This window comes from Phaenicophaeus curvirostris, chromosome 12 (assembly GCF_032191515.1).
Source record: "Phaenicophaeus curvirostris isolate KB17595 chromosome 12, BPBGC_Pcur_1.0, whole genome shotgun sequence".
Taxonomy (NCBI): Eukaryota; Metazoa; Chordata; class Aves; order Cuculiformes; family Cuculidae; genus Phaenicophaeus; species Phaenicophaeus curvirostris.
The window spans coordinates 20360241-20369649 of NC_091403.1; the positions used below are offsets into that span (position 1 = coordinate 20360241).

Genomic DNA, 9409 nt, shown 5'->3' on the forward strand with positions numbered 1-9409 from the left:
AACTCCACCGTGCCTACTAAACTGTGTCCCGAAGTGCCACATCTGTGTGGTTTTTCAACTCCTCCGGGGATGGAAACTTCACTGCTGCCCTGGGCAGCCTGTGCCAAAATAAAGATCCTGGGAAGGATGAGCTCTCCCTGGCCTGAGGCTTTAATTGTCTTCTTCCAGGCAGCAGTTTCACCCTGAGCCGGGAGTTAAAGTCCTGCTGAATTATGGGCTGTGTCTCTGGCAGGGTGAGCCATGTGCTTTGTGCCAGCTACCTCTGGGCTGTGTGGTCTGTCCTGAGGCACAGCGACCTCTCAGCTTCAAGGCCAGACCACTGGTGGGGATGGGTCTCCCTCATCAGCTGAGTCCCTTTTGAGCCAGATATGGGAAAGGGTGAGTGTTCGGAACCATGCCAGTGCCCCTGTGTTGGTTTGAGTATCCCTAGAAGATGTGGATGGTGAGTTTGGAGGCCCTGGGTGCCTCTGGCTGATGCTCACCCCAGCAAGGTTGTGGGTGCTCACGGAGCCAGGGCTGTGTGCCAGATGGTGCTTCGGAGAGGGTTGTACCCACCAGAGGAGCTGTGGCAGCATTGATAGAGAAGGAAATGAAGAGTTTGCAAGCGTGGATCACTGGAGCCCAACTCGGGTGGGCTGGAAGGAGGTTTCTGAGGTGGGACACCACGTGCCCCGTGCTGAGCCCCTGCCTCCCTCCTGGCACACGGGGCAGGGCAACTGAGCCAGGGGCTGCTTAACAGGCCAAGCACCCTCTGACAGAAGGTGCCATTACACAGGGAAAGTTATTTTATTGAGAAGGTTGTCAGCAAGCAGTGGTTATTAATTGTGCCTCTCTGGGTGGCCCTGTCTCTGTGGCTGGAAGCAGTGGCCAGCATTCCAGCTGTGTATCCTGCCGCATGCATTGTTTTACCTTTTTCCTTCCTTTGCTCCAATCTGAGGGTGATTTCCTGCACCACGAGATGTGGAGGGCTGGGTGCATCCTCGCCTTGTTCTCCTGTTGCCATTTAGAGTCTGCCCAGCATGACCAGTGCTTGTGTGAAATGAAATCCTGCTGCTCATCCACCAGCCCTGCTCCGTGAGCTTGGCCATCGCTCCGACTCTACTGGACGGAGAGGAGAGGAGGCAGCGCAGAGCTTCGTCCGACTTCACTCCTGCTCAGCCATGACATCCTTACCGGTGAGTGCTTCCCCTGCGAATGCTTCCCTGGTGTCCCCTCCGGCTGTACCCTGTGTGTGCGGTGTCTGCGGTGCTTCGGGATGTGCTGGGGCTGTGCCGCGGGAGCTGGGGCCCACAGAGCCCAGCAGCACTGTTCCCCTGCCCTTGGCGCGAGTGGATCGCGTGGCAGGTATTGCCTGCAGCTGCTCAGAGCTGCCTTGCTCCATCCCGGCTGCCTGCGAACGTGGGAGCCGGCATGTGGGAAGGAGCTGGAGATGCTGGAGCTGCCTGCGTTGCCTCTGCATGAGAGCGAAGGAGCTTGTGCTAAGAAGAGCTCAGAGGTCCCAAGTCCATTATGGCAGCGTGTGGCTCCCTGTTAACCTCAATCAGCTTTGAGTGCAGGTGCTTACTGGGCTCTACACACGCTCTAATGCCACGCAGGGATTATGCCAAAGCCTTGCCCTGCTCACTCCTGTTAATTAGTCACACAAATAGGAATTAGTGAGTTGAACGGTGGAGAAACGTAGAGAGCAGAGGGCACCTGTGGAGCACACTCCCTGAGCACTCTGGCTGTCGCCCCAAAGGACCCACGGGTGCTCCCAGCGGTGCCCGTGGCTCTCAAGCCTTCTGGTCTCATGGTGGGGTCTGCTGCCCGCGCTGCCTTCCTGGCTGTCAGGAAACTGCAATCGGCTTCTCCCCAAGTAAACTGGATTTCTGCAGCCCTACTTCCCCCCCAGGATGCCGCACGTCGCTCCTGCCGTGAGCGTTGCTAAAAGCAGACGGCTGAGAAATTGTAGTCATTCCAGGGCTACTTAGGATTCTGAGGAGAAGTTTGAGAAATTTTGTTTCACAAAACTGCAGCAAATGGAGTATTTGACCAAATTCTGCACAGGGAATGCAAGGCTGTGTAATTTTTGTTTTCTATTGGCTTTCTTTTCCCTCTCTCTTGTTTCTCTGCTCTTCTCCTTCCCTTTCCAGGGACACATGAGATGGCTGCAGGGAAGTGTCCTCAGTGTTGGGGCGGGGGCTGTGCACACCAATATTTTAGGAAGTTTCAGAGTTTTGCTTTGGTTTTGTTAAATTTGGAGAATGTCGCACAAAAACAATGTTTCACCCTCAAGTTTTCACTTTTCAAAATGCCAGCATGCAGCTGCTGGCCACATCGGAACGGAGTTTTGAACTCTGAGTGATTCCCCAGTCACTACCCAACAGCCTTGTTTGAAACTCCCCATCCTCCCAGCAAAGGTCTGGGGTGGCAGAGCTGCAGCTCTTGGCCTTTCTGACATCTCCGAGTGCCTTTTCCCAGCATGAGAAGGTGATGCTGTGGTTGCACAGAGGAACGAGGCTCCCAGAGCAGCATGAGGCTGGGAGGCACTTGGCCCCTCGTACATCTCTGGGTGGGAATTCTGGCACTGCTGGACCAGCAGAGAAGCTGAGATGTTTTCCCTCTGTGCGTGCTCCAGTTGTCCTCTGGGAAGTGAAATCTTGCCCTTGTTCCAACTCCAGTGCAGAGGAGTGCTCGGTGTGCCCCGAAGCCCTGCACCACAGGGCTTGGCAGCTGCCAGCGTGCAGGGAGGTGATGAGGAGCAGAGCTGGGAGAGCCTACAGAACCCCTGGGTCCCCACCTGTGGAAACCTGCCCTTCCCTGTCATTTAAAGAAATGAGTATGAGAGAGAGAGAGGAAGGAAGGAAGGAAAAAGAGGCCTGAGATGCACATGGAATGTGGATTCCCTTTGTACTCCGGTCCTGATGTCCTGGTCCTGCCGCCAGCTCAGGGCTGGGATCTCCACCGCACCCAAACCAGCACGATGGGGCTGCCGTTCAGGAGGCCTGACCTGTGTGAACCTCCAAGCCTCCCCTTGAACCCAACTGCAGGTGAAGGCAATGATCCTCCTCCCGAGGTGGGGTAATTACTTGCTTGTGCCTTCCTTACGTGTTTCTTGGTCTGTCGCTTTCAGCAATCAGCCCTTGGGAGTGGCTGGGGTGTCATTTCTCCTTTCTCTCAGGAGTTTCAAGTCAGAAGCTCTTCCCTGTAATTTGCTCTGATGTCTCTATGCCCTGGCATAACCTGCGTGGCAGCCACAACCTCACCTGCCCACACGGCAGGATGAATAAAATGCTGGTCCTGCCATAAAGCCAGCATCAGCGGTGTGTGTAAAGGTCTGTGAAGCTCCAGGTGTTTCTCTTCCCTGCTGCTTTCCAGGGAACCTGGAAAGGTTTAAGGGACCCTCTGCTTTCCAGAAATCACTCTTCTCATCTTCATTCAGCAGAGGTTCTCTGGTGCCCCAGTAATGTCTGTCAAACAAATGCAGCTACAAAAGGTAGTGGTACTTTTCATGCCCAGAGAATTAATAGAATCACAAAATGGTTTGGGTTGGAAGGGACCTTGAATGCTTTGCCAGCTCTTGTTGAGCTCCTCAGCACCCCAGATACAAATTAATTTTGATTAAGCACTAGTGCATCACGAAGTGTTTGGGATTTTTTTTTTTTTCTTAAATGAGGGAAACCCCAGCTATCCCAGAACAATCCCAAGGTGGTGCCTGAGCCTGTCCTCCGAACACCTGAAGAGATGCAATCAGCACTGCTGCCACAGGAGCAGGGGAAACTGAGGCAGGCAGAGGTTGAGAGGAGGTCAAGCAGGCTGGCAATGGAAGGAGAATGTGCTGTAGGATGGAGACCTCGCGTCTGGCAGCCGTGCTCTGCTGTCACGGGGGTGCTGCTGGTGATCGGTGTGGGAACCCTCTTCCCTCTGCTCACCCACACTCAGCTCCCTGCACCACTCCCGGCCACGATGCCGAGGGGCAGTGGGAGGGCTGCGGGATGGATGGGGCCAGGTAGAGCTGAGGTGTGCAGCACCGCAGGTTTGTCCGGCACAGCCAGTGTTTGACAGAGGTGACTGGAAGTTTCGGTGGTTGACTTTAGAGTTCCTCCTCTGGGTGCCTTCTTAGGACACCCCAACACCTCTCTTCCCTCCTGAGTGGCAGCTGGGGGCTGCTGCAGTCGGAGCACTGAGGCAGCGCTGGGTGCTGTGTCCGTGCCACGCTCCCCAAGCTGTGTAACCCAACACTGTGGAACCCCCGAGCGGTGTCTGGTACGTTCCTGCCGACCCCAAGCAGGCACAGGCTGGAGCGATGGGGCGAGAACATAGCATCCCTTGGCATGTTTCTACTTTTAACATGTTAGCGCTCATGTCTGTAACCTGCTCTAATTTTAGGCTGCAGAATATCTGCGCTGAATTCCCAGCACAGAAGCCTGGGTGCAGGTGTAAAATTAGATGTATTATTTATGGGCTGGCGGTTGCCAGTGCTTCATCACTAAAAAGTGCAGTGCTGGTTTGAGTCCTCACCTCTGCCTCCTGTGCTCCACGCCAATAGCCTGCTGCTGATTTTCCACCCTAGGATTAGCCTGCAGTCAAAAGCTTGTTATCCAGGTGGAGGTTTATAGGGAAAGGGCACCGCTTGCGTGGTTAGGAATTGATCCATGTTAAGATCAGCTAAACATAGTAGCTCTCCATTCTCAGTGGCTTTGGCTGGTGAGAGCTTGAAAAGCAGGCTTGATCAGCAACCGAACAAATCTAAATGGTGTGTTTCTGGTCTCTACTACAGCTGGAGAAAAGATTATGTGCAATTTCCGATAACATGGAAATGCCAATCAGTGTGAGCTGTGGTCCAAATGTCATTAACAGGAATGCTGAATACGGAGAGGAAAGTGCTTGGATTGGGGTAGCTTGGCAGCAGTCTCATCTCCCCGATGTTTTGGTCTCGTGCTCCAGGATTTGATTTAAAATCCAAGTAGTTCTCTTTCCCCCATCAGCAGCAACAACAACAATGCCCAAACATGCAGCAGCTGTAGATCAGCGCAGTGGTGTGTGCCCGCAGCCTGGCACACCTTTCTGAGGACACATGAAAGCAGCAGCTTGTTAGTGGTAGCATCAACACCCCTGCGAACATCTGACCAGTGGGATCCAGCGTGGCAGAGCCTTGGGTCACAGGGAGGCAGGTGGAGGAGCGGCTCTGCAGGAGACAAGGGCAGCCTGGATGGCTAATGGGATGCTGGTTCTTCTCCAGGTCTGGTCCGGGTGAGGGATAACTGAAGTGTGCAAACCAGGACACGCATCTCATCCTCCTTCCACATCCACGCACGCCTGTATGGACCCGCACGCCTCACTGAAACCACTGTGCTGGAGGTTGTGATGAGGTGGGTGCTGGTCTCTTCTTCTAAGTGACAAGCGTTAAGAAGAGAGGAAATGGCCTCAAGTTGCACCAGGGGAGGTTTAGATTGGATATTAGGAGGAATGTCTTTACTGAAAGAGTGATGAAGTCCTGTCAGAGGCTGCCCAGGGCAGTGGGAACTTCTCCCTCAAAACACTGTAGCTGTGGCACTTCAGGACATGGTTTAGTGGGCACAGCGGAGTTGGGCTGATGATTGGACTGGATGAGCCTAGAAGTCTTTTCTAACCTTAATGATTCTATAATTCCACAATTTTCCTTGCTGTGAAGTTTGCAGAAGGAAAAGCTTTGTGCCTGACTGTGATCTTCTGAGTTTGGGATATTTAACGCGTTGTTATTATTTTGCATTAGAGCGTTCAGTCTGCAGTTTCAATGCTTTTCACTTCTTGCTTTACCCCAACCATCACTTTCCAAGTCTTTGTTGTTAATATTTCTGAAGAAACTCAGGCTCCTCCCGTTCTCATTCGAGCTGGGAACACAGGGGTAATGTAGACAGGGAGGTGTCTGCTGTGGAATGGAATATGATGTGGGGGAAATCCTTATGGCAGAGATCACCCACTCTGGCAACACTGGAACAGCAATGGGTTTACCCATGCTTCTCTCTCCCCTTGCACAGGCCGTGCACGCTGCCCGAGCCATCCGGGGCGGTGGAGGGGAGCGGTGGGGTGCAATCGCTCACACGTGGGCAGCTGTTGCTGTACAGTTTAGTGTCCAAGAGGTCCTGGCTGCAGAGCTGCTCTTGAACACCTCTCACGTTGCGTGTGAGGAGGAATTTGTGAGTGGAAGCTGTCCTGTAGCAGGACAGAGGTTATATTATCAACGGAGTTACAGCGTGAATTGGTCGTTCAATCTGAGGAACTGAGAAAACCAGTATGGTCAAATCACAAAACCCAAGGAAGATGAAGACTGACACTGCTTAGTGGGGCTGGAGCCTCACCAGCTAAAATAAGCCCTGGATTTGGAGACCAAGTCTAGGAGGAGAAGTCTCCCAGGCAGCCAGGGAGATGTGCTCTTCGAGAGCCTGTGTGGGATGCTGGGAGGCGTGTGTGGTGCCATCCCGGCGGGGCTGGAGGAGCTCTTGACTGTCTGCTTTGAGTGCACCCTGGCACTTGTCACATGCAAAAGCACGTGAAAGGGGCAGAGGGAAGGACTCTTTTCAGGGTAGTTCTCAGGCTGTTGGGATGCTTTGACCCATGGGTGGTATTTTTTTCCTCTCTCGTGAAATGACAAGACTTTGAGAAAATCCATCCTTGAATAGCTCAGCAGAGGGAGCAGGCTCATGTTACGTGGCCGCTGAACCGAACGGGCAGGTATTTCTGGCAGCCTTTTATTGCTGGGTGCTTTGTCCAGCATGGTGAAACACAGGAATTAGGACACGGTATGCTGCCTTCTCCCAGAATTGCTCCGAGGGCTGAGACCTCTGCTCTGCAGCGAGGTCAGCTCCTGGATTCATGTACAGATTGCTGCCTAGCATAAGCCAAAGCTCCTTTCCAGAACCAAATCCCACTCACAGGAAATTCACACCCTGTTTACCTTCGGCTGGCATCCAAGTGGGAGCGGTAAATGCAGGCAGAAAGTGTTTTTTTTGCAGGAATATCATGAAATGGGCAGGTGCAGGAACTGGACGGTGCTCATGTGAGCGAACAGCCGTGTGCCAGCCTTGCAGGTCACCCCAGGTGCTCCTGCGCTTCCCAGGGGGTTGGGAATCCCTCAGCCACCTCCCCCCTCCCCTCCACTGCAGCTCTGTTCTTGCTCTTCCTGCAAAACCCAGGCTGCTCCCAGTTTTGCTGGTTCAGCTGCCATCTCAGCAGGAGGCAGGATTTCAAACCCTGCTGGTTTCCCACTGACCAGGCCAGATGGAGAGCAGACAGAGTATGGCAGAAATAATAGAGCTATTTTGTGAGCCTTGGAGAGCTGCGTGGTGTTTCTCTGGCTGCAGGAAACACTGCTGTTTAGGATTATTGTGGCAGACGCTGCGGTTGCTATTATTACATTGCATATCTGTGCCCGGATGGTTGCTAACCTGAGACCCTGCTGCTTTGCTCCTCATCAACCTAAAAATGAACCGAGGATCTCTTCTGTGCTGACAGGAGGTCCCGAGAGGAGACACGGGGTGAGGGAACTGCTGAAGGTCAAGGGGCTCCAGTTTCACAGTTGAGCCATTGCAGCTTAAACAAGGCTCCGAGATGTTGGTGATCCAACCCCGGATATCATACATACAAGGATAAGCAGATCAGGAAGAGCTTTCCCTTTGCTACTGACTCCACCGCTAAAGCTTTGGAAACTGCGACCGGTGTTGCCTAGGAGCTCTGGTTTCCAGTGCAGCCAGCCAGAAGAACTCACCCAGTGTGGATGGAGAACGAGGACGTGCTAATGACAACCAGCCATGGGAGATGTTCTCCTCTGAAATGGGCTGGCTCCCCACAATCCAAGCATCCTCACTCTGAAGATCTGTCTGCAGGTCAGCTAGTGTTCAGATGAATTTGCACACTACATGCTCTCACAGAGACACATTTTTTCTCTTTTTCACTGCCAATGAATCAGTCATTAAACCCCAGTTACTCCCTGGCTCATCTGGAAGGCATTCAGGTCTGGTTAAGTTCCTTTTGATCTTAACATTCCTTTAGGCTCCTTATCTCTTCTCTTTATCCTTTCCATTTGTCTGTCCTCCCTGTTACTGTGTTTATGGTAAGGCTTTATCTATGACTAAACCAGTCCATGGGTGATGGGGTTTTGTCCTGCCGTTGCCCTGTTTCAGGTGCAGCCGTGAAATATTCAGAAAGTACTTCTAGGGTGGTGAGGGCAGGATCTCCATGCTTCCAGATGCTTGTTTCATCGTTTCTGCCTCCACAACCATTCCTGAACTCCTTGCTAATCCACGGGGCTCTGTTTGCACGTTGTTTGCTGTTTCCTTCTCTGCAGTTTTGCCCAGGGTACCGCTGCATCCCAGGAGGCCCATGGACAGATGCTCCTGTGTTAAAGAAGTTGCATCATCTGACTGAAGGCTCCTGCCTGCTGCTGAAAGACACAGGCAGGAGAATCAGGACCTAATGGTGATGATTTCCTGATGCACGTGTGAATGTGTGAAGTTTTTGATACGTCTCTCACACCCACTTCTAATTCTGGCTATGCAGCGTTCACATCCTGGGTATGAACACAGAGTTCAGTCACAGCTTTCTGGGTGAACGCTGTTGTCTGTAAGCGACACGCTGCCTTTGGTTTCGCTTGGAAGTTCAGCCCTGTTACCAGTTATTGGAATGTGCTCCTTAATTAATATAATTTATCACACAGATGCTGTGGACCACAGCGCTAAAAATACAGGTTTACTGGCTGTCGCCTCATCACAACAATCTCACTTCTCTGAAAGCATATTTGATTTCTCTCAGCTGCAGAGGTGTTTGACAAGGCTCGGAGACCCAAGATGCGATGCCTTTACATATATGTCTTCCCTAAAAGTATTTCAAAATCTTCCCTTTATGCCTGGAACTACAGCCTCACACAGACACGACAATTAAATTAGCCACTTTCTGCAAGTGTGTGTGTGTGTGTGTGTGTAAAACTGAGAAGTTGTTCTGTGTCAATCTTCATCCACAACCTGAGCTTTATCTGCGTTCTTTGCCAAAACAGATTCCCTTCCTTTAGGGCGTTCTCTTCTTCTGGGGTGTGTTTTGATCAGTAACGAACGCACAGGACAGCCTGTTCTGTTGGCTGTCCTGGTAGTTGGCAGCAGCTCTGGTTTCTACACCCACTTCTGACCTGATGTGCAGCTTTGGAAACTCGCATCCCACCTATTCCCATACCCCATTGCTACCCTGTTGGTCACGCACGGGCAGTTCTTGACAGGCTCAGCCTGGGCACTGTGCTCCATGTGCAGGGCTGAGCACTCCCTGTGGCTGCCAGGCACTGTTCTGAAATAGCCGCTAGTCATAAGCGAGAGCAGCCAAATTGGCAGCTGAGCTTTCATTAAATTCAGCTCCCAAGAGGCTGGCACTCGCTTTGTTTTATCTTAAGCTCAGCATCATGCCA

General features: G+C 52.3%; 1 long non-coding RNA gene across 1 annotated transcript; it reads left to right on the forward strand.

The window, feature by feature from the left end:
* Nucleotides 1–297: 297 nt before the first annotated feature.
* LOC138725602 (uncharacterized) lies at nt 298–8917 on the forward strand. The gene is made up of 3 exons (XR_011338271.1): nt 298–1175; nt 5222–5351; nt 7474–8917. It is a non-coding gene; the product is annotated as an uncharacterized lncRNA (long non-coding RNA).
* The last annotated feature ends 492 nt before the right edge of the window (nt 8918–9409 follow it).